The sequence below is a fragment of the Leucopleurus acutus genome (assembly GCF_964270905.1).
Source record: "Leucopleurus acutus genome assembly, chromosome: 1".
Taxonomy (NCBI): domain Eukaryota; kingdom Metazoa; phylum Chordata; class Mammalia; order Artiodactyla; family Delphinidae; genus Leucopleurus; species Leucopleurus acutus.
The window spans coordinates 179,135,359-179,161,635 of NC_139142.1; the positions used below are offsets into that span (position 1 = coordinate 179,135,359).

General features: G+C 44.2%; 1 protein-coding gene across 1 annotated transcript in view; it reads right to left on the reverse strand.

The window, feature by feature from the left end:
• PRKCQ (protein kinase C theta) overlaps positions 1-19,898 on the reverse strand; it is a 155,957-nt gene extending 136,059 nt beyond the window's left edge. The window contains exon 1 of the mRNA XM_082848914.1: positions 19,866-19,898. The gene's annotated coding sequence lies outside the window, so the exon portion shown is untranslated. The remainder of the gene's footprint in view (positions 1-19,865) is intronic.
• Between the last annotated feature and the right edge of the window lie 6,379 nt (positions 19,899-26,277).

The following is a 26,277-nucleotide window of genomic DNA, read 5'->3' on the forward strand; positions in this document are numbered from 1 at the left end:
GCTGCTTTCAATTCTTTTGGATGAATACCCACCAGGGGGACTACTGGATCGTACAGTAACTCTATTAATTTTTGTGAGGACCTGCCATATTGTTTTCCATAGTGGCTGTACCATTTTGCATTCCCAACAGTGTAGAAGGGTTCCAGTTTCTCCACATCCTCACCAAAACGTGTTAGTTTGTTTTTTTGATAGCAGCCATCCTAATGGGTGTGAGGTGATATCTCATTGTGGTATTAATTTGCAATGATGCTGAGCATCTTTTCATGTACTCCTTGGCCATTTGCGTATCATCCTTGGAAAAATGTCTACTCAAGTCCTTTGTCCATTTTTTAAGTTGGACTCTTTTTTGTTGTTGAGTTGTATATAGCTATTAGTTTTTAAATTGTATTATAAAACATTTCAGGCATACAAAATATAAAAAATAACTTGATGAATACCCTATACCTAGAATCCAACCTAAAATAGAAAATCTAATTGATATATTTGAAGTTTCCAATGCCCTTCTCTGGATTGAATTCCCTTTCATACTTTCACTACCCACCAAGAGAACTACTATCCAGACTCCAGAATTTATTATTTCCACCATTTTTTATACATGTAACAAATATCTGTATATCTATATCTATTCTAATATAGCCTATTTTACTGGCTTTAAAACTCAATATAAATTGTTGTTTATAATATTCTTCTGCAGCTCCATTTATCAGGTTTGTGAGATATATTCTTCTTGATACATGTAATCTCAATTTATTCATTTTCATTGCTCTATAGCTGTAGCTCTCAAATTTTTGGTCTTAGGACTGCTTTACCTTCTTAAGAATCACTGAGGATGCCGAAGAGGTTTAAGTGGATTAATCAATATTTGCCATATCAGAAAATAACAATGAGAAGATTTTTAAACACATATATTAATTTTAGATAATAAAAACCCATTACCTATCACATGTTAGCATAAGCAACATATTTTACGATTAAATATTTTTCAGTGCAAAAAAGCAATGAGAAAAGTGGCACTGTTTTACATTTTTGCAAGTCTTTTTAATGTCTGGCTTAATAGAAGACATTTGGCCTCTTACACCTGTTTCTGCATTTAGTCTATTGACACCTGTTTCTGCATTTAGTCTGTTGCTATCGTAACACACAGCCTCTGGAAAACTCAGAGTATGAGACTGAAAATGTGAAAAAGGTCTTAGTCATGCTGTGAAATGAGTTTTGACCTGGGAACACCCTCAAAGTCTACAGGATCTCCAGGGGTCTCTGGACCACACTTGGAGAATCATTGCTCCTTAGAATTTCATTGAAATAAATATATTACAATTTCTTTATCCGTTCTTCTGTCAACGCTTTTTTTTTTTGCTTTTATTAATCATACAATTATGAACATTCTTGCAGATATCTCCTCGGGTGCATGTTTCTACAGAATATGGGCAAAGTAGTGAACTACAGGGTTCTGGTGTATACACATCTTCAACTACAGTAGTTATTGTCAAACTGTTCTCTAAAATTCAAAATCTGTAAATGTGTCACTAGTCTCCAGCACCTAAAACTTTAATCAAGGTTATCTCTGGGAGGCAGGAAATGTGAGGATAATTTTTTACAACTTGAAATATAACTAATAGTATGGAATCGTATCTTCTATCTGGAGGAAGGTCTCCAGAACAAAAAGGTGCTTGTTAGCAACAGAAATAGCAAAAACAAAAAAAAAACAGCCTCAAAAACGAACTCTGGCAGAGCTCATTCAAGTAATTCTAGGGAAGAAACACACCCATCTTTCTCTCCATCCTTTTCAACGCCCAATTCAACCATCGGTTGTTGAATTCAGCTGTGTGACCTTAGGCCAAGTTATATCACCTCCCTGGGTCCAATGTCCTCATGTGTAAAACGGTGATATTTCATGATTCTATGGATTAAAACACATTAACTTCAAGAAGATGATAGTGTCCCTGGGATACATGACTCACACACAAAGCAACAAAGGCCAGGAGGTGAAGTCCACACAGATTTCTGAAGACAGAAAACTCCGCAGTGGCAGCTTTAGGAGAGAAATGGGGCTCAGAACTGGGAATTAAAGGGCTGGAACTGGAATGAGGGGAGGTAAGATTGGAGTAGGCACGCATATGAAAACAGTTCCCCTTTATGACAGCTTGGTCAGTGATATTTAGAGGCGGTGGCTAGATTCAGGGCCCGGGGAAATGCTGTGGCTGATGACACTTCTCTAGAGAGCCCTAAATTTAGAAGGAACCTGGTAAGGCCACGCCCACGCTGTGACTTGGCTTCTCCTGCAGATATGGCTCTGCCTCCCCTCCTCCACCAGCAAGCTTCCCTTCTCCACCTTCCATCAGCTGCTCTACCCTCTGCCCTTTGGCTTCTGCCGCCTACCGCTCTGCTGACCTTGCTCTCCCTAAGGGCACCAGTGATGTCAATTTCCAGATCCACCAGCTCATCCTGGGTCTTCTTCCGCGATATTGAACAACACTGCTGACTCCCCTCCTTCCCTCCTTCTGTCTTTCCACCTCTTCAGGCTACTCTATTGGTTCAACTTCCTTTACCTAAACTTCTGAAATATGTCCAGGTTTTGACTTGGCTCCTTTCTGGCTTATCTCACCCACGTTGCTGGCTTCACTGATTCTCTACTTAGTGGTAACTTCGAAAAGGACATTTCTTCTTAAACTACACTTGCACGCCCTTCAGTCCTATACTTTTAACTACAAACTGGACACCTCCACCAGCTCAAGCACAGACAAAATAAATACTAATTCTACCTTTTCTTCAATGCCCAAGACTCTCCTCTCTCTCCTCTCTTGATCAATGGAATTACCATCCACTGAATCGTCCAACCTGGAAATACTGGAATTAACTGTGAGTACTCTTCTTTTCATCTCTTACATCCAACTGTGCAACAAGACCTACCAATTTTATCTGGTTATTTCTTTTGTATTTGATCCCTACTCTTTAATCTTTTAGCTTGAGAACTTCAGTCGTTTTCCTTAGATTATTACAATAGAGTCCTAATTAGTACCAACCCCTTGTCTTTGCATGCTGTCTGTTCCTCCTCCATCTTAGCCATAAGATCTGCCTTTCCAAATCTCTTCCACGTTGAGAATCATGAAACACCTTCTCTTTGCCTAAAGTATAAAGTCCAGACCCAAAAGCCACACGATTTCTTCATTATGGACAAACTTCCAAACTTTAAGGAAATTCAACTTGGGCTAAAGATATCGATTAAACAAGACATTTAAAAGTATTTTGGTTTCTTAAAAATGTGTTCTTCTAAATAGTTCTGAATGTTTCAAAGAACCTTCAGCAAAGCAAATCTTCCCTCACACAACTAGTAAGATGGAAACAGATATATAATGTGAGTTTAAAAAAAAAAAAGCTTAGTAGACACAGGGAGGGGATATATGCAGAAACCCACAGCTGATTTAATTTGCAAAACCACAGCTTTAGCTCAACTAAAGTAAAGATGACTTAGATAAAATACAACCAGAAAACTGAGATAAAAGATATGGGGTAAATAAGTTAAGCTGATGATTTAGCAAGCAAATGTCATGGATGTACAGCATGAAAGTCTGAGAAAGCGCTTTGGACAAGAAAGCTGATGGACTGACTCCAGGGAGCCCCTGGGAGCATGAAGTTCTTAGGGGACTCCCTGCCTGCTGGAAGAGCATCATTTCCTGGACCACGTCCCTTCCCTTGTGAGGATATGGTCACTTAGTTTCAGGAGGAGAAAGAAGATTGTTTAGGTTAGAGTTGAATTTTGAGATTGGCGTGGGAGACCACTGGTATTTATTAAGGCGGTTTTGGAGCCAGAGTTATATAGTGGAAGTCCCGAGGGCTTCAGTGTGGTCTTGACTCCACCACCAACCAGCTGCGACACCCTGAATATCTCATCTGAGCCCCATTTCCTCGCCTTTAAAATGAGAGGTCTAGAAAGAAAAACTCATATTTGTACTTGCTAAAATTCTACACTTCACTTTTTTACCTCAATATTATGAAGATCAGAAAATGCTAAGAGACAGTGTTTATCCTTAGGATGAAACAACAGGGGAAAGACTGTTTAAAATTGACTAGTGGTATTCCTTTTTCAGTAAACTATTTAGACAGTACCAAGTGCATTCTCAAGCACCGCGAGGCATGTTTCCTCCGATGTGGCATGTGTGGAGGTTAAAAGGAGGAAAGGGAGTGACAGCTTGGGGGCCTGGGCTGCAGGGGTGGGAAGTAATTAGATAGCCCTTTAGTTTCCTTCTACTCATTTGCCCACCTGCTGAAACTGCAGCAAGAAGCAATAAAAAGTTGTGGATTTTTTTTTTTTTAAAGGTACAGACCCTCAGTACTCATCAGAATCGGAATAGTCAGATTCCATATATCTATTTAGACAACAAATACAACGACCACCTACGAAGTCCCAGGCATTTACCAGTAAAGAAACCCAGTGGTGACAAAGGAGCCAGTGATGACAAAGGGCCTCACGGAGGAACACAGAAGACAAGGGTTATGTATCACTTGGGACCAGGGAGGGACAGAACATGCTTTTTCCATATCTCCCGACAACTTGTCAGCACCCTTTTTTACTTTTTTTTTCTAACCATGATTTTATGGCACTGAGTGCGTATCAGATGTTTTTCCTGTCCCTCCCTCTCCATAGAAAGAAAGCACTTGGTGATCTAAGAACAGGCCAGGTTCCGGAAATTCGTCTCTTTAGTTCTTCACTCTCTTTACTGATTTCACAGCACTGCCAGGATCTAATTATCTTATTTACATCCTGTTTATTTATCTTACTCCTCCGTGAGGGCTGAGACCTTGGCCCTCTTTTCTCCGCTGTATTCCCAACACCTGCATCAATCGCTGATAACGATCAGTGAAGGGCTTGACCAATGAATACTTGTGGACTGAATAAATCCCCGCCTGCTCCATCTTGTAAGAGTTCCCGTTTTCTCTAAGTTACTGATTAAGCCACTCTAACGTGTGAAGGAAATCTCAGCAGTACTTGCATTTTTAAGAGGATCTGTGTTGCTTAAACTTCTAGTTGGCAGAATTTCAGGTACTGGAATAAAGGGAAGTGAGGACTTTCAGGCGGTGTACTGGAGGGTATTTTGAGATCAGGTGGGAAGTAGCATTCCAAAGGCGGTCACCCTTTGATGTGCTGGGACGTCTGTTCCAAGAAAAAACAAATTCCTCTGTATTGGTCACAGCTTTCTCCCTCCCTCTATGGCCAAACCCATAAGTCCTCCAAAAGTGCTGGCTGGGGAGGGCTGCGCAGCAGGGGCCCAGGAAGGTCAGAAGGATAAGGTTAAAACAGAAGCCACAGAAAGCACAGATACGCTATATTTCTACCCCCAAGACGGTGCATCCTGGGTGTTATGTGCCTCGGTGGCTACTATCATTTTCCTACTTACTCATTTTCAGGACTAATATTTATATTCAACCTCTGAAAATTGTCCATTTGCTCAAATATGAAATATCTATTATATTTCTAGTTGTTATTTTGCAAACCAACCAGAAAAATAATAAAGTACAGAGTTCTTAAAATTTTTAAAAATTATTCTTTGGAAAATATTGGCAAAAGAAATGTTTTCTTTTTTCTTCGGTACGCGGGCCTCCCACTGTTGTGGCCTCTCCCGTTGCGGAGCACAGGCTCCGGACGCGCAGGCTCAGCGGCCATGGCTCACGGGCCTAGCCTCTCCGCGGCATGTGGGATCTTCCCGGACCGGGGCACAAACCTGCGTCCCCTGCACCGGCAGGCGGACTCTCAACCACTGCGCCACCTGGGAAGCCCATGTTTTCTTGAATAAGGATATCACTTTCAACTTTGCGGGATCCTGTGCTTCAGGAACTTGTCAAATAACAACAATTAATAAGTAATAGACATAAAAGGGACCAGAAAATTAATTTGAATCTTACCAGTGATTTCGTAGATATACTGACTAAAGAGCAAATTACAAAGTTACCTCAGGTATATACTGAGAAACAATTTAAGTATATCTCACAGCATAAGAATATGTCATTCTTCTCATTTCCAGAACTGCCTTATAAAGTCGAAGTTCAAACTTCAAAGTTATCACCAAAGAAGTTTAACCTGGCTGCATTTCGCACTCAGTTTTAATTAAACACACTTTCTTCTCAACAGCTCTTTGCAAATTACAGCAGTCAGTATGTGTATATATGTGTGTGTGTGTGTGTGTGTGTGTGTGAGCGCGCGCGTGTCCAGAGCTGATAGAATTTGCCATTTTAAAATGTGCCCCAAACCGTAATTGAGATATAAAGAGGGAAAGAAGTCTCAAAACTCATTTCTTAGAATTAATACCACTGTCAGGCAGTATTTTTAAAAAGTGAGTCCGTAGATACAGTATATTGCCATATTCAGCCTAAACCAAATAGAGCATTAGGAAGATGGACTACGGCGTCCAACTGCCTGCGTTCAAATCCCGGCTCTGCGGTTTAGCAGCTCGGTGACTCTGAACAAGCTGTTTAACTGGTTTCCTCGTCTGTAAAATGGGGACAGTAACAGGACCCACCTCAAGTGAGTTAATAGATATAAACGGATCGCAGCAGCTCCTGGATGCAGAAAAAGCTCAATCCAAGTTAGTTATAAGTATTAGTACTGAGTCTGATACACTCAACAGAGTCAAAGGAAAGATGGTCATATTTTCTTCCTCCACCATTTAGCAGAAAACATATTTTCTCACGATGATTACTTCCTTTAGAGTTGTTTTGTCAAAAGGCGGCTCCTGCTCTTTCAAAGTGGGTCTTCCTCGCTGGGGATTAGCTACATCCTCCCTCCCCTGAGTCACACCACTTCCCCTGAACCTTGTCACCAGCGTCAAGTACAACAGTTTCACTTTGATGTTATTGAGTCAATCTGGCCCAGGAGGAAAGCTATTCAGACCAGAGAAATAAGCACCACCGTGGACTGAGGAGTGATGGTCCCACAGGTTTTCCCGGAAGCAGCAACTCTTCTTCCCTTTGCCCAACTTCTCTCCCGCCCTCTTGGTCAGGCAGTCACCTGTTGAGAAGGTGTGCAGCGGAGTGAGGCTGTGTTATTGTTTGGCATCAGGGTGCCCCGCCTTTTAACTGCACGTCCCGGATGCCCCGACAGGGTGCGGTTCCCGCATCTCTGTGGATGCACATGGCTGGGTCCGATGTCAGCCTTCTGTTTCTTCCTTCTTACCCATGACACTACGCTCTCACTGAATACTCTGTTTCAGCTCGTCTCTCGTCCTCTGTGTGTCTAGCGTGTTCCCTTTCTCTCTCTGCACGTTGGCGGTTCTGCATCCACCTTTGGTTCCGTCGCTCAGCTCACTCTTCACGGCTCTGACCTCCTCACTCCGCCTTCTTCCTGTTTGGGGTTTTCTGGTCTTCCCTCCAGGCACCCCGCCACTCCACCCTGTGCGTAGACTATGCTGACTGTAATGCCTGAGCGCTTGCTCTGTGGGGAACAAGGCCAGGGCTGGAGAGAGAGACTCGGATCCCTGCCCTCAAGGAGCTCACGGTGTGGTCGGGGAGGAGGGGGTGTTATTACTGCCGCGGTGGCTTCCTCACAGGGCACCTCACCGGGGGAAGGATGCTTTCATACAGCAGGGGGTGGGGGAGCCTTCGCAGAGGCAGTGATGTCTGAGGGGCCAGCCAAGTGAGGATGCAATGGGAAGAAGTGCATCCCAAGCACATGGTCCCACGTGGAGCTGTGCTAACCAAGTGGCGGTTGAAGAACGACTGGTGCTCGGGGCCTGGTGAGAGCGAGGCTGAGAGGCAGGCAGGGGACAGATAGGGAAGGACCTGGCAAGCCATGTGAAGGGTCTGGATCTTATTTTGTAGGTGACACAGAGCAAGGCGGAGAACGGCAATCAGATTTTTGTTTTCGTCAGGTCCTTCTGTCAGAGTGAAGAGGCTCTATCTCGGAAAATAAACGTGAGGTCACTTTTATGAAACGTTATCCTATAACAGCCTAAATATTTGTGCTAGGCTGTGTTTCCACAGACGGCTGCAAGAGCATCTCCCATTCCAAAGCTCTTCTGCAATGCCACTTGGCCGGGCCCCTCCCTGTGATCTTGGCTGGCCTGGGATTTGCTTGGACCAGTAGAACTCCGTGACGCTCTGTGTCTTCTTGGTTTGGCCCTTAAGAGATGTGAGCCTTTGTGTGTTGGGAACACTCACTCTGATGATCTAATTACCATGAAAGGAAGCCCAAGGTAGCCGCACAGAGAGAAAGAGAGGGAGCGGGATGTCCCAGTCTTTGAGCCATATCTACCCAGTGCCATATAATATATGAGCGGTCCCGTCTCAGATCTGTGCACAACCTCACGAGAGACGCCAGGTGAATCCATCAGGCACAGAACCAGCCCACATTCCTGAACCACAGAATCATGAGCAAAGAAAATGGTGTTGTTTTAAGCCACTAAGTGTCAGGGAAGTTTGTTACACAGTGACTGATACCCAAAGCAGTAGTCTAGGTCAAATGAATAGTACACCACAGCCTTGACAAGTTCAGGACAATCGCATTGGTCCACTGTCAACATGCGCTAAGCTGTACTTCACTTAATTACTTATCACCAACTCTTATTTCAAGCCTATGTCACACTTAACGGATGAACGCTCAAGCTTTTACAAAAAAATGGTTCTTAGAAAATGTAATCCTCTGATTCCATCTTGCAAAAAGGCTAAGAAAATGCAGTGTGTGGATTAATATTCCCTGGAATTCAGTCTGAACTTTCCTAATGGTAGTTTTCAGACAAAGAGCCAAACAAACATGTGTCTCACTTTTCGGACCTGCAGAATGTCTGCTGGTTCTTTATAATTTGCTTTCTTAGCTATATTGCTAAATGTCTTGAGATAGGCCAGTACTTGAATAAACGGTGTGATCTCTCTCTGGGTCTAGATGTTTAGACCTAGAGATCTTGACTATTTTTCCATGAGAAGATATCTACAGTATTTTTTCAGGAGAAAACTGATTTTGTATATTTAAAGGAAGATATATTCTCTCTGTTCTGAATACCTCTAGTCTGTTCTCGAAAGAGAAAGGCTTGCCCTTCTTCCTTTCATTTCAACTGAAATAATAAAATTCAAATGTGATGTTATGTGATGACATTTCTCTCTACCAGCTCCGCCTGTGGGAAACTGTTAACGGATAACTTTGCCTTCATTAATTTCTAAAATTATGTGCTAGTTTATGCTCGGCAATATTGGCAATTTGGGGTCAAGTAAGTTGCATTTTATTTTAATAAGTAATGCAAAGCCTTTCCTACTGCTCACGTGGCTTTCTTTCCTAAAGCACTTTTCATCAAAGTTCCCAAGTGCACTATAAATAATAACAAATCTCAATGCCCAGGAACTAGGAAAGAATCCCTGTTGTCAAATCCTTTGTTTTATTGGAATGGAGGAAGGTTAAAGTATTTTGTGCTGAACCTTTGGCAAATATTCAGGCTGCCTCTGCTCCAGAACTTGGAATTATGCAATTTATTTCTCCCTGAATTAGTTCAACATTAAAAGGAGTTTTCCAAAACTATCTAGGACTGGCTCAGCTGCATGTAAGAATTACTCTGATGAAAGAGTTTATTTATGGCTACTGTGAATATCACTCCATCTGTACAGCCTAAATATGTCCTTAAAAATGCATGCTAATTTATTTTTCTTTTCCAATGACTGATGCAGAAGAATGAAGAGAGTTCCCATTCTGAGAGGGGAGAAGATGCTATTCACCACGATCCTATCTTCCAGAAACAAAGTCCACTGAGGAAATCAAGTTGTTCTTTTTGGAGAAGTGGCATTTTGAGAAAACCTGGTTGTTATTAGATTTCTTGTGCTACTGTCATCACTGACACAGTAGAAGAAAAAATGTGTTGTTATCATGTGAAGTTTTAATTTGCAAAATCTAAATGACAGTGGAATGATTTCAGTGTTTGGGTGACTGCACTCCCATTTACTGGTGAAGGGTTACACTACTGGTTATATTCTCTGTTCTGCACCTGTGCTTACGAGCGGGCTAACTACAGACTGGGAGCCATGAAATGTATCCACTACTGCGCCACACCAGGTGCCTGGGTGAAATCCCGGTGTGACCAGAATGTGTAGATGTCAAAAGAACCCCCGCCCCTCAAACAGCTACAAAATATTAGGACCAGGAGGGATCCTACAGACTCCTCATCTGACTCACTCGTCTCATGGCCAATATGACAAAGCAGGAATGAGAACGTGGGTCTCCTCGCCCCCATTTCTGTGACCTTTCCATCTGCCTTCACTGTTAGATGGCTTGGGAAGACTGGCAAGGCCATGGAAAAGCTGGACAAAGGCAGGGGGAAGGACGCCCCAAGATCCTATAGCCTCTCTCCAGTCTCTGCTACTGAAAAAGACAATCTAATCTGGATTAATACCCTTGGGTGCCAACTCCCGTATGTCTTCATTTATTGCAAGAGAAATAAATGAAGCAAGGAAAGCAAGGTGGAGGGACTGGCACAATGGAACTGGGCAGGGGAGGGGAGGAAGGCAACAGGTGACAGGGTATAGAGTCTGGCCAAACAGACGTCAATGAGCCAAACTGTAACGACGTACTTGGCCCTATGCACCACTTCTGAGCCAGACCCTTAACCTTAAGCAGACAGGCCAACATTGCAGTGCTTAGGGCTCTTAGCATTAATGATTATGCCCTGAAAAATGTGACATTCAAAGTCAGAATCCTTGTTAGCGATGAGAGAAAAATAAAATCTATTCCCAGACTAGGAGAGGCTTCATGACTTCCGCAAATCAAGATGCGGTCTGAGCTCTGTGCCGAGAGTTTAAGAAAGAGAAGGAAATAGAAGACCTGGAATAGGTGAGCTTCCTCAGGAAACACTAATTGAATTCGAATATCATTATTGAGCTCTGCTTATGAGCTAGACAGAATCTCAAGTCCCCAGAGACACGAGGAAGCATAAGAGGGAGGGTAACACATTACAAGCTACACAGAAAAGGTACAACACACAAAGACACTTGCTTGGGTGACTGCTAAAGGGACTCTGGTTGAGAAGAGGCTCCATGAACACGGTGAGGAATGCACTTAGGGGGCCACCTGATTTTCTTATTTCCCAAAGGAAAGCAGGATACATGGGATGGAGAAGCCATTAGGCTCTGGAAGGAAGGGGTGCTGACTCTGAGTCTCACACAGTGAGAAGTGTCTCCCTTGTTCTGCAGTCAAAGATGAGCATAACTCTTTGGTTGCCCTTGTGTGATTCCCCCACCCACCCCCGAGGGGGGGGGGAATGTCACAGTGGAACTCACAGAGCTTTTCCCCTGAAACATGATGGCATTCACACAGCAAGTATACTACAAACTGCCTCTGAAATCCCACTGAGGTGACACAGGCTTTTGAGGTTAAAACCCTAAGCTCCAGTTTTAACATTGTTTTAGCTGTGCCTTACTTGCCATTAGAAGCCCAGGCTGGTGCTCATTTTATTACTGCTGGGATTTATCTTATTCTTCTTCAAAAGATTATGTTATTTTCCTCCGCTGGTTCCATATTTCTGGTTCCACTTTCAGTGAGTCCCCTAAATTATTACTCTTTAAGCTATTTTTCTTTGAATACTCTCAATTATTGAATCTTCGGCATGCCTTTATTGTCCTAATTCTCAAATTCAGTCTTTTACTTTTTACCTTAATGAAGTGTAAGATCATGATGATTTTGTTCCGAAGAAACCTTAAAATCTTTTATCGTTTCATTAAATTTTTTAACCTTTTACCCTTTGATAATTTCTTTTTATTAAAATAATTTTGCGTCTGCCGTATATTTGCATTTAATGTTTACCTACTGCCTCAACCTTGTAGGATATTTCAGAATATTTCAAGATTACTTTTTATTTCCTGATCATTCCTAATCTTTTTGCCTTTTATTATTGGCATCTCCCAGCAAAGTGAGAAACTATGAGGATGACAGAGGGAGGAAATCATACCACAGAGATGGGGAGATGGAGTTTTTCCCTTGTAGCAAGATGCGTCTTCGCATTTTTAAATGTTTCCCATCACCTTCAACTCTGACTCTGTAGCAGAATGTATCTAGATAATTCCAGAGACCCACAGGCAAAAATTGCTGAAGATGATAATGATTCTATTTGTGTAGACATTTAAGCTACTAGATTGGGATTAGCACACAGCCCCTTAGACAATAAAGGTTCTAAAATGTGTGGCTCATTTATTTATTCCACTAATATTTATTGAGCACCTATGATGCATCAGAAACAGTGCTAGATACCAGGGATTCAATCAAGAATAAGAGAATGTGCCTTCTGCCCCCAGAGAGTTTACAATCTATTTGGAACATCTAAAGGTAAAGAAACCAGTATATGCTAAGTGCCGTGCCAGCTAACGTGTACTGACTGGTTGCCACACATGGGGCTAAGTGCTGTATATAGATGAGCTCGTACATGCTTTAAGGACATGTGGGAGGGAACAAAATCCTAATTTGGAGGAAGAGTTTTCCAGAGGAAAACTATCTAAGTGAGGCACTGAAAATGTAGAGAATAGCCAAAGGAAGGAGGGATTAGAGGTAGGGCAGAAATTTCCATGAGGCAGTAGGATGCACGGGACCACTACGGAACCCAAAGAGGCTTGGACTTGGAGGAAAGTGATGTGTGTGGTGCTGGAGAGATGAGGCTGGAGAGGACGGGGGAGTGCAGACCAACTAGAACCTTCTAATTCATGTTACAGGGTCCAGCTTTCATTCCAACTACACTGGGTAGCCATTGGAGAGTTTAAAGCAAGGAGCGACAAGCTCAGATCTGGGTTCTAGAAGGATCCTCCCAGCTGCAGCACGGAGGACAGTCCACAGTAACAGAGACCAGTGAGGAGGTTCTGGCAGTGATCCAGAAGAGAAATGGTGTGACCTGCAAATAGCGTGGGGGCTGGAGAAGGTGGATGGAGTAGAAAGATAAGCAGGGGGTGCAGCTAACAGAACTTGGTTTGGGCTGAGCTGCGGAGGTGACGAGTCAAGGAAGACATCCAGGTTTCTGCTTGTTCAAGGACAGCTGATGCCAGCGCCAGACAGAAAAGAACGGGAGGCGGGTCTGTGGAAAGAGAAAGGGGAAGACGACACCTGCAGTTTGGGGCATGGGGTGCTGGATGCGCCCGTCAAGCAGCAGCAAAAGAGGACTCTGGATAGGTCATGGATGGGCAGTGGTCAGCCAGGAGGTGGCTGTTAAGGTCAGTGAGCGGTGAGGTTACCCATGGGGTGAGAACACTGAGGAACATCAACCTTCCAGGGGACAGAAAGGAGAGCAGTAGCCTGAAAAGCACAAGAGAGGAAGGAAGGAGAACGGGAAGGGGGGATGGGAGGAAGACGTTGCTCAGAGAATCCAGAGGTGCTCAGTAGCTGTCTGCTGCAGAGAAGTCAAGGAAGACGGGAGAGGAATTATAGCAAGAATCAGCAAAAGGGAACAGGAGTGGGATCCAGTCCCAGAGGCAATGCCAGATGTCTGTGGCCAGGACACGGAGGGAGAACACAGAGCAGCAGGTGCAGAGGACAATTTAAGGAGTCTGGCTGTGAAGAGGAGGAAAGAGAGAAGTAGCTGGAGGGAGGCACAGAAGGACGGCCTTTTTCTTCAAAGAAGGGAGGGATTTCAGCATGTCTGTACAGTGAGAATGGGGCCAGGCATGAGGGAGGGAAGGAAAATACAGGTGCAAGAGGACATAATCAAGAGAATGAGATTCTCAAGGAGGAAGAAGAAATGGATTCCAGAGCTTCAATGGAGGATGAACATTAGACAGGTGAGGCTTTTTTTCTTTTTTCTTCATTGTAAAAGACGGGAAGGATGGGAGGGTGGATCCAGACAGAGTTGGGCTTGTAGCCCTGTGATCTCAGGGTAAGGTGGTTTTCATCAGGAAAACTTCCATTTTCTCAGCGAAGCAGGCTGAGGGGGTTACGGTGGCAGGAGACGGTCTGAAATAGCTGCTGTAGAAAGAGAGTTGACCAGGTAAAGTCTGAAAGCCTGGCAGGTGCTGGAGATCATGGAATCACGCACCAGGAATTTGCATAATTGCATCACTTTGTCCAGTAGAAACCCATCAGCTGGGTACACACTGGGAAAAGGAGACAGTGGGACTCAGCTATGGCCCCAGGGATCCCAGCTTTAGAAAGGAAAGCACGGCACCTCACATGGCTCCACGGAGCCTGCTTCGCCCAGCAGCAGGGAGAAAGCTTCAGGGGGGAGGAAAGAGTGGCCCTTTTCATCTTTGTCAACAGCCCTGGTCTGTTTAATCAATACTACTTCTTCCTATGTGACTTAGTTCCTTAAGAAGCTGATGGGGTATAGCCCAAAGTCCATATTCCTCTTAACTAACTAACTAACTAGCCAAGAGATCAGGGTTCACAGCTAGTCATTTGTCGGGTAACCCTCGGTCAAGTTTCTTAAGCTCTGCAAGCCTCAGCGTCTCCTCTGTAAACTGGAGATGCCACCCAATGAGCAGTACCGTTGGAGTAGATAATTCCATGCATCCAGGCACCTGCATGGTGATCGCCCAACTAATGTCACTTTCTCCTGCCCTCCCTCCAGGCCTGCGCCTGTGTGGTTCTATAACTTAAAAGGAACACTATAGAAAACTAAATGTCATGGGTCTATCATTTTCAAGCTTTTGGGTAAGACCCATCTCCCAAACTCCAGGACCCAAACTTTCATGAATTACTCTTGCTACATGAAATGCCTGCTGGTCTTTTCTGTTCCATTCGACTTCGTATTTAAAGATATGCTTGTTCCAACACAGTAAGTTAACTTCATAATCCAATAATGGATTGTGTCTTGCAGTTTAAAAAACACTGGGTGAGAGGCCTGTTTTTCTATCACTGAAAACATTCACGGACCACAGAACGGAAAATGCTGAAGACTACTGCTCTAAAAGCGCTACACACGCAGCTGACGTGAATTTCCCCCCAAACTGAAAGAAAGGTCAGCTGACTTTCATGAAAGACTTGCTTTCTTGCTCACCTGGGCTAAGAAGAGTTGTCTTATCTGACCATGAACTCACAGCACTTGGCTTGCTTTGGAAACTCCCCCGTATCTTGGCAACACTCTACTTGCTAGATGCTTATTTTAGCATCTACTCAGTGTGAACTGAGTAGAGGGCTGAGACGGGAAAGAGGGTAAGATAGCCAAGGGCAACTAAGGGTCTGCTCTTTGTACTTTCAACTAAAGAGTGTAGTTGATGCCAGTAGCACACTTTGAGGGGGAACTCTGGGCTCAGCCCCTCTACTCACTCACCAGCTGTGCTCAAACCAGACTGTCTTCCTTTCCCTCACTAGGGTGTCATGCTCCCAGCAATCCTAAAATGCCATTCCCACCTTCCAGAACATCCTCATCTACCCCTCAGGTCTCAGCTGAGCCGTTGCTTTCTCTGGGACATCTTCTCAGACACCCCAGATCTAGTGCTCCCATGACACCATGTATGTCCCCCTAGTACAGCACTTACACACTCATTCTGCACTCATTTACTCACTACGTGCCAGCACTACTGTAGGAGCTGGGAATATGGCTACAGACAAACGCCAGCCCTCAGGGAGTTTATACTCTAGAGAAAGAAACAGACAAACTAAACATATAACGTTGTCATGCACCGTAACATTATAAACTGACATATAACAATACAAATATTGGGCTGGCCAAAAAAGTTCATTGGGTTTTCCCATAAGACGTTATAAAAAAAACCCAAATGAACTCTTTGGCCAACCCAATACATGATGAAATCATCACACTTATAATTTCCCCTTCATCTGTCTGCACCTCCGCCCCGGCTGGGTTATACAGCACAGCGTGCGGCTCTGCGCCTCCCAACAACAGCTTGACGGATGAAACCACAGCCATCAACTTTTTGGTTCTCTCCACTGTCCTAAGAATTTGTCCTGGGCTTCCCTGGTGGCGCAGTGGTTGAGAGTCCGCCTGCCGATGCAGGGGACGCAGGTTCGTGCCCCAGTCCGGGAAGATCTCACATGCCGTGGAGCGGCTGGGCCCGTGAGCCATGGCCGCTGAGCCTGCGCGTCCAGAGCCTGTGCTCCGCAACGGGAGAGGCCACAACAGTGAGAGGCCCGCGCACCGCAAAAAAAAAAAAAAACAGAAGTTGTCTTGTTTTGGTCACATATAAGAGATAACTCAACTTTTACCTAATCTTCTGCAAAGGGTCTGTTCTGCACATTTAGTGTCATTAATACTAACGCCACGCTTACTTGATTCTCAACAAATATTCATTGCTAAACCACGAGGTCCTTCACATAAGCAGGGGCAGCCCTCCCTACAGAGACGCGGTGTTTATCTGTCAGGAGCCCTCCTGCCCATGGGTTCCCTAGTCCTCCAGGAGGTGCTGGAGTAATAAGTCCTCCAATTATTCTTCGCTAGAAAAAGGGACATAAACACAAGGTGAGATAGGAAAAAACTAATTCAGGAGCAGCATCGGCCCAGAGAACCCGCACGTCGGGCACCAAATGATTTGGTAAAAAGCTAACTGGTTAATTAGTTAACCTCACACCCATTAGGATGCCAACTGTCAAAAAAACAGAAAATAATGGGTGTCGAGTATTGGAGAGGACTGGAGACACTGACACCCTCGTGTGCTGTTGGTGGGAGCGTAACATGGTGCAGCTGCCAGAGAAAACAGTGTGATGGCTCCTCAAAAAACTAAACCCGAAATTATCATCTAATCCAGCAATTCCACTTCTGGGTATACAGCCAAAAGAACCTAAAGCAGAAATTTGAAGAGATACACCCATATTCATAGCAGCACTACTCGTAAGCCAAAATGTGGAAGCAGCCCAAGCGTCCATGAACAGATGAATGGATAAACAAAATGTGGTAGATACATACAATGGAATCTTATTCAGCCTTAAAGAAGGAAGGAAATTCTGACACGGGCTACAACACAGATGAACCTGAAGGACATTAAGCTAAGTGAAATAAGCAATTCACAAAAAGACAAATACTGTCTGATTCCATTTATATGAGGTCCCTAGAGTAATCAAATTCAGAGACAGAAAGTAGAAGGGAGGTTTTAAGGGGCTGTTGGAAGGGATGGATGGGGAGTTATTGTTTAATGGGTACATAGTTTCAGTTTTGCAAGATGAAAAGAGCTCTGTAGATGGACAGTGGTGGTAGTTGCATGACAACGTGAATGTACTTGATGCCGCTGAACTGCACATTTAAAAATGATGAAGATGGGAAATTTTGCTATGTGTATTTTATCACAATTTAAAATATTTAATTGGTAGGTCGTCTAGCTCTGTGGTTTATGGCAATGCTTGGTGATCACACACACCTGATTCTAACAGTTACCAGCTGGAAGAGCTGGGCGACTCAACCTCCCTGAGCCTCCGTTTCCCCATCTGCAGAATTCGGATGGTGGTGGTGGTGGTGATGGTGATATCAAATTTATATAAGCTTCGCAAAGATTAAACATTACAGACAGTAATGTCTGTCAAATACAAATAAAACTGAGTATAATGTCTGGCACATAAATTATAAATAATAATACATCAATAAAACCATGCCTTATTGCTTTTATTGGCTCTGATTACCATCAATATTATTAGCTTAATTCAAAAGTTAACATAATTTTTTTAAAAAAATGACATAAATGAACTCACTTATGAAACAGACTCACAGATTTTGAAAACAAACCTATGGTTACCAAAGGGGAAATGTGTGTGGAGGGGGGATAAATTAGGAGCTTGGGATTAACATACACACACTACTAAATATAAAATAGAAAACCAACAAGGACCTACTGTATAGCACAGGGAACTCTACTCAATATTCTGTAATAATCTATATGGGGAAAGAATCTGAAAAAGGATATATGTGTATGTATAACTGAACCACTTTTGCTGTACACCTGAAACTAACATTGTAAATCGACTACGCTCCAATAAAATTTAAAAAACAAAAGTTAACATCAATCTGTAGAAGTATGTGCTGCCAGAGTGAGTGGCTTTGAATATCCGCTAACGTAATCCCAGAGCAGAAATCTACGATTGCAGGCTTAGGATGTGCTATTCCTAATTTCAGAAACCTCTGGTTCTCATTTTGCACCAAGGATATCTTTAGATGACAGAGCAATGTGTGTAAGTGCTTGACAGGTTAAAATAATGAAAGATGTTTCCATTATTGCAAGGAAACACCTTTTATCTCTTTTGCCTCGACATCATGTTTTCCTATGAGTTTCTCCTAATTTCTGCCTTAACAGTTAAAATACATATTAGAAAGCAAACCTGAATGATTTGCTGCTTGAAAACGAGACACTTAACGTTTTAAAATAGACAGAAAGAGAAAGAATGAGTTTAATGCTATGTCATGTCACCACAAGACTAATTTCCCTACTTTTTAATTACAATCTGATTTTGGGCAACAAAATTACGTAAATATGAAACCACATTATACATCGGTATTCTCTGGGACTTATAACCATTTTTTATTTTTATGAAATGATTTGTGAAAATTACTTGAAAAACAGATAAAAGATTGAACCCTCTAAAATGGAAGCCACCTGAAATCAAAAATACCCTTAACAGTCACATTTGATTACTATATCAGCAATACTTTCAAAGGCCAACAACATAATCAGTAACTCTAAAACATGAAATGCACTAAGAACAGGAAGTACTAATTCCAATTCCTATTTTAAAGGAAGGCAAATGTCCTATCGTCAAATTCTGCATTATAAGAAGATCTGTGGAGCTTTACTCCTGAATCTCCTGGTAGATTTCTACCAGAAGCCCACACTCTCAAAAGAAAATCCTGAACCCAGTCCACATGGAATTTTAGATAAAACACCAAATTCATGACACAAAAGAATTTCGTCTTTTCCACAGAAGAGAGACAATATATTACAATGGCATAAGGGACCTTTATAGAAATGGCCAAAGACAAATGGGCTATTCGAGGGAGCCTCCAGGACCTGCTGTGAACAAGAGAAATCTCATCTCGGTGTTCAGAGGGATCTTTGAGATTTGAAGAAGGACCACGGTGTGACTTACTGAACAATATCCCTGCATACCCGAAAGACAAGTGACACAAAAGAAAGTTCCAGTGTTGACCTATGTATCTTCCAAACAGACTCAATAGGGAGTGTCTGTTGCAGGGAGGAGGGTCTGGGAGAAGGAAAGCAGCTCAAGCTCGTCTGAGAGCCACCTGCCATCCTGAGCAACCATCACACAAGACAGTGGCGGAAGCGAACAAGTGATAAGGCGGAGGAGGTGACAAGAGTCCTCCCTGGAAGTTTACATTTTAAAAGTTTACAAGAAAAATCACAGGGGCTGAAACAAAGGCTGGTGATGCCGACAGGTAACTCTTGAAATCAGAGAGGAAAGTTACGGGGGGGAACCCCCCAAAAAAACAACTTAATTTTGACTTAATTGCTAACTTGGAGGAGTTCCACAGCTGGGGCTTTGAAGGTTTTAGAAACTCTTCCCATGTTGCCTCTTTAAATATATATACAGTTCAATCTGCACAAGACTAACCAGATCAGTCTGTGGCAGACACCTGCCTCAAACAATGGCACTGATCTCCGAGGGATTTCAAACAGCTGTGCATAAACTTCAAAAGTAATTTGCAACCAAATGAGTAAATGTCACCCTCCTTCCCACCAGACACAGAATTTTTTAAAAGACATTAAGCATCCGCGGTGAGACAGCCATTTTACAAGAGTTAACAAAGATAAGTTACGGGGGAAATAAAGGTGGTGATTCACAAGTTTGGGTGTGGGGTAGGAATGTCGGGGGGGACCTTACGAACAGGGCTTGTCTATCAAGTATCCCCAACAGGAAAGGACGGTGGTGATCACATCTTCTAGAGAACAATGTAAGGAGAGCAACAACCAGACTCGTGTTCAGAAAGGGCAGGGCACCTGCAGGACCCGCACGTTACCGCTACCTAGGGATGGATCATCCTTGGTCTGGGTCATTCTCTCCACGGACACAGAGCGGTGTCCTCTCCTTCTTCTCCCCGTGTCACCACCTCCTTCCTTGTCAGCTTGGTCCATCACTGAATCATCTTTTCCTAGCACCACTCTGATCAGGACAACCCCGAAGGACAAGGCAGCTCAGCAGTGCTGATCCTGCAGAAATCCCAGCATCTCCCAGGTGAGGCCGCCTCAGGCCTCTCTTCATTGACCCCGTGGGGAGTGCCGAGCCGTTAGCATGAAAGGTCCATTTCACACTGATAACCGGGGCTCTTAAAAACCCAATAAAATAAAGACACTGACTCTACTTTCTTAACATGTGGCCCTCAAAGCTGAAGAACATTCTTACCAAGGTTACAGGATTGAGCACCAGGAAAAAAACCGCTCTCACCCAGAATTACAGCCTGAAGCACCACTTTTTTTTTTTCTTTGTATCTATCAAAACCCGCCTCGCCCCGACGACGGCCCCTGGAAACAAACCAAGTTTGTTTAGAAGCGAGTGTTAGCAGCCCTATCCGATCCTCTAACAAATGCCAAGAAAACTGGTTATTTTCCTCTGCGGACAGGTTGCCACTGCATCAAACACCTCTCCTTCCCAATACGTGCCGAGAACACAAAACTTTCCGCCGCCCTCCTCCCTCCCTCCCTCCCTCCCTCCCTCCCACCCAAGCCGTTCGTTCAGGTGAGAGAAAACCCCAGAAGCAAGAGGAGGCAGCCCGGCCCCTTCCCCAGTGGCCTCCGCCCGGCCAAGGTCCGCGCATCCCGGGCACCCCGCGCGCGAGAAACCACGGAAACTAGACCCAAAGTTTGCGGCTCGAGTGGCCGTTTCCGAGTTCGCCATCAGCCTACTCGCCCCTTCCTGGACCGGCTGGGAGCTAGAGCCCGAGCTGAGTGGCCACCCCCCGCCCCTCGCAGGGCGCACGGCCCCGGCCCCGCGGCTCCTGCCCTCCCGGTCGGCGCCCGGCGCAGGGACCTACCTGCGGGCGACAGCGGCCCGAGCTCGCGGCTGGGCGGCGGCGGCGGCGGCGGTGGCTGCGCGGGAGCGGGGTGCCGGCGCGGTGGGTGCGCCCGCGGGCGGCGCCGGCCAGAGGGCGCTAGTCACCCCGCGGCCCCACCGCCGAGCCTGCTCCCCCGACGCCCTCCCCGGAGCCGCGGCCCGCGCACCACCCGCCGCGCGCAGCTCTCCTCTAGGGCCCGCCCCGCGCTCCTCCCCGCGCTTCCGCTCGCGGCGGCTTCAGCCCTGAGACCAGGACCCATCCCCGCGCTGGGGATACTGAGCCAGGCGCGGCGCGCGGGCAGAGGGGCCCCGAGTCCACGTGACTCTCCATCCAACCAAACCGAAAAGCGAAACGAGCCTTCCCACGGGAAGGCTCGAGGTCATTAGGTAAAATGAACTTCAGCTGTTTTGCCAGCTTTTCCACTAGAAAGGACTAGAACCCTGTTCTTTTAAAACGACCCACCTGAGAAGGATTTGGTGCCGTTCTGTCCGCTAGATAATCTTTCCTCGGTTGTGGCCTACCTCTGACTGTTCCTGCTCAGTCGTTTTATATATCATTTCCAAGTTGCATTGCTTTGAACTTGACAGCCCTTGAAGCTGCAGTGTAATGTCTTATCAGTGCATTTGTCATTGGAAGATTTTACGCCTGGTTTGTGGTACTGATGATCGTGATGAGGATAGTTGGGGTGCCTTTTCCTGTGCTCTGTAGAATTAACTTTTCATTCAGGTTAGAAAATCTATATACTGGTTACCAGTACTGCAGGGCCGTTCCCTCTCAATTAGGCCACGAAATGATTAATGTACTTGCTGTAGGCTTTTGTTGCTATAATATACTAAGCCCAGGTTAGTTTAAGAAATAAAACAATAGTCCTTTGTTTTGTCTTTTTTTTCTTTTTTCTTTTTTTTTTTAAGAGAGGGAGATTAAAAATGTATGGAAGAGCCTAACCTTGGATCAGCGCGCTTCCGATCATGCAAGTATAGACCGTCAGCTGACTACAGCTCAGACTACAGCTAGTCCCAAACTTCTAAAGATGAAAAACTGAGGCCCAGAAGGGTTTACTGACTTAATTCACATCACTGTCTTGTGGCAGGCCTGTGCTGGGAAGCCAGATATGCTGACTTTACCCCCTAATCTGTATGAATTCAGCAAAGCAAACGCACACACCTTTTACAGATAAAAATATATTCCCTGAAAAGTTTGCTGTCTCTCACACTTATCAATATGTAACAGCACTGCATGGACCCTGGGGCCAGGATCATCCAACAGAGAGGCTGCCACCTCTTGGAAGATAGTAGCCAGGAGGTGTGAGTGTGGACAGACATTGGCTGTGTGGGCTCACTGTGATGTCACCAGAGCCTGGCGCACAGTAGGCGCTCATTGTATATATGCTATTGAGATGTGGTGGGAAGATGCGTCTATAGTTGAGAACAAGGTGGCAGAGCTGGAGAAACGACCCCCACTGAGAGGCCCAGCTTCTCTCTGGGAAACCTCCTGGTTCAAGATGCCTTCCTCCTGGCTCTCCACAGCCATCCTTAAACAGAGCCTGTCACACGGAAGAGAGATGGCAGACTGCCAGAGGCTGCAGGGCCTGGGAGACAGCAAACCCACTCATTCCTCCTTGCTGGGGTTTTCAATGACTATTTGAGAAATGACTATTTGAGAAGGTTAAATATTAATCACACGTAGGGGCTCAAGGGAAAGCCATATGTCCTTTGAATTTAGTCAGTAGTCTGTGGCTTTTAAAAAGTTTCAAATGATGATGATCATCATCATATACTGAGTATCTACCAGTGGCTGTAATGAGCACTTTTCATTTTTTTAATTAGTTATTTTTGTGATGAGCACTTTTTTTTTTTGCGGTACGCAGGCCTCTCACTGTTGTGGCCTCTCCCGTTGCGGAGCACAGGCTCTGGACGCGCAGGCTCAGCGGCCATGGCTCACGGGCCCAGCCGGTTCCTCCTGGACTGGGGCACGAACCCGTGTCCCCTGCATCGGCAGGCGGACTCTCAACCACTGCGCCACCGGGGGAGCCCTGTGATGAGCACCTTTGATGCACTGTTCATTTAATCCTCACAACAATCTTAAGAGGTGGATATTATATCCTCATTATCATCACTATCATCACCATCATCATCTCTATTTTAGAGACGAGAATAATGCAGCTTAGAAGGATTATGCAGCTTGCCCACAATCATATAGTTAATAAAGTACCACAACCAGGGGCTTCCCTGGTGGCGCAGTGGTTGAGAGTCCACCTGCCGATGCAGGGGACACCGGTTCGTGCCCCGGTCCAGGAAGATCCCACATGCCGCGGAGCGGCTGGGCCCGTGAGCCATGGCCGCTGAGCCTGCGCGTCCGGGGCCTGTGCTCCGCAACGGGAGAGGCCACAACAGTGAGAGGCCCGCATACAGCAAAAAAAAAAAAAAAAAAAAAGTACCACAACCAGTATTCAAACTCAAGCCAGTCTGAAACGGCTCCCTTAGGCACTGTTGAATACTGCCTCCATTCTATAGCCATACCCTCCTTCTTCTGCTTCTCTCTCTTTTGGACAATGGTCCCTGGAGACCCGTGCTACTCTACTATATAACCATATAGTCCTACGATTGGAAACCCATTAATCTGAAGACTGGATCTTTTAAAACAATATTCAACAAATGTCTAGAAAGGCGTTGTTGTTGTTGTTGTGTTGAATCTCATCTAAAAGAAAAAAAAATCCCGATTTGTTCTTGTTACATGTAGGCGTTAGGGATACCTGTAGACCTTTCTGACCCCAGCATCCTGTATAGCCAGCCTTCCCTTCCCCAGACTACAAGGCATTTCTGTTTTGTGTCAGACTTTGTCTCATTGTTTTATAAACATGGCTGCTGCTCGGAAGTTCTCCACACCTTTATTTCCTGGAAGAGGAAATTGCATTTCCGGGAGGGGCTTACATGTGGGTGGTGAGGTTCCACTCATTACGTTAAACACACCCGAACTTTCAGTTCTGTACTTCCTTCCCCGCTTCACCTTCTGCCCTGAACTTTCCTGGAATCGTGCTGAGAATAAGGCTGTGGGGCAGCTTTTTCAGTTTCCTTTAGCTGGGAAAGACATGATTTCTCCTCTGGGTCCAGAGCTAAGGAATAAATGACTCTCTGGAATCTTTGGGGACATCTCGATCCATCTTCCTTCTACTTGGGATTTGCAAAAGGGAGCTGAAGACATCTCTTTGCTTTTAATTTGGACCTGGTGGATGGTTAAGCTCTATCTCCCAAACAGGCCAGCTCTGACACCCTTCTGTGAAACTGACCTTGGGATTGAAATTAAAAAGAAAACATTCTTATTATGGGCCTCGATTTGGAGAAAGACGGTATTAGGGAGAAGTAGGATATGATCCCACAGACAGTTTGAACAGAGGATAATTTCACAAGGACCCTTCTGTCTGTGCAGAAAGTCACCGCTCGGAGGAAACCAGTTCGGACAATTTCATGAGGAGTTTATAAAGTGGTCCACCTCAACACCCAGAAGAATCAGCATGGAATTGGAAGACAATGACCTACCCTGACTGAAGATTTGATAAACATGTTGTGTCTGGTGTAAGTTTATTCAGAAAATGTCAAAATTATTCTAGGAGCTACGGGTGGAAGAGGCACAGACAAAAAACAGATATTTTCTTGTAAAACACGGGGAATATAGCCATTATTCTATAATAATTATAAATGGAGTATAACCTATAAAAATTTAGAATCACTGTTGTACACCTGAAAATAACATATTATCAATCAACTACACCTCAATAAAAATACCACTGCCTCTAATAAAAACAGGTATTTTAAATCCACAGCTTGGACAAGGGAAAGGGAGATTTTTTTCCCCTTTCCCTCCAACTTTATAGACATTCAAGTGGGAAAAAAGGATAACAATTAGAAATTTTTATTGCCAGAGGAGAGCTCTAAACCGGGAAGCAAAAATTGGTCCTCCCCTTAGGGAGTAAGTAAACCTTGATTACTGTTGATAGTAAGATTGATATCAACTCTTCCAAACCATGAGGGGGAATGGTGAAAGGTGAATGCAAATTTTATCCTGAAATGAAAAAGGAACAATGTTCATAATCTGGTATGTTTGAGAGTTCTGCTGTTATTATACATGCTTAGTAATGTTAAGCTAATTTTAAAATCTTAGACAACGTAGGGGAGGTAGGTGTTTTGTCTCCATTTAAGAAAGAGGTGACGAGTGCACCTAACATAAGCTAAAACTTACTGTGCATTTATGGCGGGTGTCCAGGCATGGTGCCCAGCGCTTTGTTTAAGTTATTTAATTTGATTCTTACAACAAGTCCCTTGAGATGAGTAATATCCTCTTCATTTTCCAGATAGGACAGCTGAGCTTCAGAGGTCAAATAAATGATTTGCCAGGTTCATTGAGCCAATAAGTGTGGGGTATGGCTTGACTCCCAGTCTGTTGACCCCCAAAGCCATGATTTTTGCCATCATGCACAGAGACAAGAGCTGAAATTATAGCCTTATTCTCGAAACACTAAATGAATCGTGTATGTTTACAGATGTCCTGATGAATACAGTATTCTAAGAAGAATTAACACATGTGTAGATGGCCAGTTGTAAATAGAATGTATCAAAATGCCCACTTAATACAGCCATAGGAAATAAAACAAATAAAAATTTTAATCTTTAATGATGCAGGACGCTTAGAGTAAATCATTTTTCCTGAGCATCAAATATTGTTACATCATAAAGAAATTGAGCATGAAAGTGTTTCTCTTTTTTTTTAAGGTAGAGAGTTATAAAAACACAATATTGCTGTCTTTTTTTTAATTTAACATCTTTATTGGAGTATAATTGCTTTATAATGGTGTGTTAGTTTCTTCTTTATAACAAAGTGAATCAGCTATACATATACATACATCCCCATATCTCCTCCCTCTTGCATCTCCCTCCCACCCTCCCAATCCCACCCCTCTAGGTGGTCACAAAGCACGGAGCTGATCTCCCTGTGCTATGCAGCTGCTTCCCACTAGCTATCTATTTTACGTTTGGTAGTGTATATATGTCCATGCCACTCTCTCACTTTGTCCCAGCTTACCCTTCCCCCTCCCCGTGTCCTCAAGTCCATTCTCTACGTCTGTGTCTTTATTCCTGTCCTGCCCCTAGGTTCTTCATAACCTTTTTTTTTTTTTAGATTCCATATATATGTGTTAGCATATGGTATTTGTTTTTCTCTTTCTGACTTACTTCACTCTGTATGTGCTGTCTTGTTTTAGTTGTGGCTTCTGAAGTCCTTAGGCACCATTTTTTAAAAGTCATCCCTGCCCCTAAAGAGACTCCAATTGTAACATAAGTATCTGAATCAGATAGTGAATGGTAACGTTTTCAATGTTTTAATATGGATACGA